This window comes from Pinus tabuliformis, chromosome 9 (assembly GCF_031772625.1).
Source record: "Pinus tabuliformis cultivar Carrire ecotype Pingquan chromosome 9, CPIR1, whole genome shotgun sequence".
Taxonomy (NCBI): domain Eukaryota; kingdom Viridiplantae; phylum Streptophyta; class Pinopsida; order Pinales; family Pinaceae; genus Pinus; species Pinus tabuliformis.
This window is the reverse complement of record NC_142307.1, coordinates 952947968-952950945: the sequence shown is the minus strand read 5'-3', so window position 1 is coordinate 952950945 and position 2978 is coordinate 952947968.

The following is a 2978-nucleotide window of genomic DNA, read 5'->3' as shown; positions in this document are numbered from 1 at the left end:
ATGTCCCCAAATGGATCTGTAACAACTACACCCTAAAGCATGAAGTTGAAAAACGTTAATGTCGAGTGATATGCATTACGATGTGATGAGGAGGTTCCGAAGTGGATGATGACTTGCATCGATTACAATACATAATATCATAATATTTTGATTTTTTCTCATGAATTGCTGAGGGAAGGCATACCCATGCTTGGCATATAAATTTTCATTACAAGTACATAGATAGTCATCTACAGATATAGACCCATGATCGAATGACCATCAATGTAACTCCAATGTACAGATGATTTGGTACATTTCCTGAAATTGCATCCCAGATGGATGAAACTAGATCCGGGGTCTTCTATCTCGTTCAATGATTTGCTCAGGTACAATTCTAACCATGTGAATATGTGATTTGAAGTCGAACATGGGAAGACACCGTCTGATTACCAGCCAATGATGTAAGTCATTAACAGACGTGAGAGAAATCACCGATAATGATAATGATCCTCAAGGTACTGCAGTACATTCTGCATGGTGTGAATGGATGTTTTGATGTCGAACACCATACAAAGTCTTTCGGTCGAAGGCCAGTGATGTCAACCTATCTCCAAAAGCGAGAAACCTACCATTGATGTATGCAAGCCTCAAGGTACTAGAAGGGTGTCTCTAAGTCAACTTCTTGGATAATGTGTTGATGTCGAAAAGAAATGACTCATCGTAGGAGGGCCTTGATGTATCCCACATTAATGACACAAAACGAGTGTAATGATTTTGGAGATGGAATGTGACTGGTGACACAAGTTTCAAGAATGGTGGTCATGAAAATGAAGGTTTACAAGTATTGCAAAGGATGAATTTAAACTAAGTGACTTCTCTTGAACATGTCGACGACACTGAATGGATTGGCAGCATTGACCCAAAACCAAAGTAATGGATGGTATGATAGACCAAGGTATGATGACCATCAAGCAGATAACCCAACCCAAATAGTCACAGTGATGAAGTGAAAGTGTCATGTTCAAGAGCGACCTGCTACCATAAAGTGGTTTACCCTTTTTCCCATTTTCCCAAGTCATTGTTGACCAGTACCTCTTTATTTTTATCAAGCTTGAGGAGGATAACATATGCTTGTTCTATAATTCCACCCTTTGGGTGAACCCATCGCTATGTGATGTTTTAACAAAAGTCTAGTGAAGGTGAAACTCGATCTTGTCATGATGGACAAGTTTGTCGCTATTTGATGTTTTAACGAGTTTAACGACAATGATAACTCGGTCCTTTTCATGTTTAGAGAGTCTGAAAAGGGACAAAAAGAAAACTCCACAAGTTCTTTTTCGTAAATTTGTCTCTCAAGTCCGAAAAAGCGTAAAACAATACAAGAGAGAACCTATTGATCATGTTCAATCAACGTATTCCTTTTTCGTAAAGTAATCTATCTCAGTCTGGAAAAGGGTTAAACTTATACTGAGTAGATGTAGTTTCCAATCCGTTTAGAAGTTGAAAAGGACAAGCGCTCGGAAACATTTTCATGTTTAAAGAGTCGGAAAAGAGCTTAAAGAGGACTCCACTTAGAGGAACAAGTGGTGTCTAGGATAACAACTGGTTCCAGGTGATGTTGGAACTTCTCAAAACAGGTTGATTTATGTGAAGAGGTTGGCTAATAAGACCACTCATTGCAATTGTTCCTCAAAAAGGGTAAAAAAACCAAGTGAAAGTGTATGATCGGCTAAGCAAATAGTGACGATGGAAGGAGAAAAACCAAGGCTCATCTAACGGAAGAGGTTGATAAAACGACAATCATGAGGGTTAAAATGGAGATGGGTTCATTTTTACACAAGATTAAACCATAGGCAACTATGCTTGGATTTGGTTTCATGTTTACACAATCTTGAAATGAAAAACTATGCTTGGATTTAGTTTACATGCCCCCAGCATGATGACTCGATTCTAGGTGCATGCCCTCCAAGCTTCATTGCATTCACCTAAGTAGAGGTGGATGGAATGAAGGTTCATATACGAGATCAAGTGAAAGACTCGACTGGGATTTTACGAGATCTAATCAAAGACTCGAATTGGAACTTTTCTCCAAGGGACCTTGTTTCTTTTTTTAACGAGCTTGACGCAAGACAAGGAAATCTGCTCAAATTCCTTGTTTCATTTTTTAACGAGCTTGACACAAGACAAGGAACTATGCTCTGGGACTTGTTTCATTTTTTAATGAGGTTGACATAGTAAAAAGAACTATCCTCATATTCCTTGTTTCATTTTTTAATGATCTTGACACAAGACAAGGAACTATGCTCATCTTCTTGGTTTCATTTTTTAACGAGGTTGACACAAGACTAGGAACTATCCTCATAGGCCTGTTTCATTTTTTAATGAGGTTGACATAGTAAAAGAACTATCCTCATTTTCCTTGTTTCATTTTTTAATGAGGTTGACACAAGACCAAGAAATATCCTCATATTCCTTGATCACGACCCATAAGAGGTCATGACTTCCAAGAGGTTCTCATTAGATGGGAGAACAATGCTTTGGAAGGGATCACCAAAGAGATCTAGTTCCAATGCCCACAGGACATAATGTACAACATCACGGAATTGATCATCCATTGATGTAGGCACGGAATGGGTTGCCAAATAATTGACCTGTGGTGGGGAAGATACCATTGGGACAAAAGGACCATTTAAGGAAGATGGTTGACTGGAAGCCATATTTTGACCAGGAAATGAAAGTTGGTCAACGATGGCAATTCTGCCTTCATGCGGGAAACACATCACTTGAAAGAGTGTGGAAACAATAGCTCCCATGTCATAAACATGGTCACGCCCAAGAAGTAAATTTTAATCTAAATGGCCTAGGACTACCATCACATTGAGGTAAACAATTTTTCCTCCCAAAGTAATAGGCAACTGAGGAAGGATCCCTAATGGTTGACTGGTTCCTCTGTTAAAAGCCAACAAATTCTGGGTAACAGGCACAAGTGGCGGTGA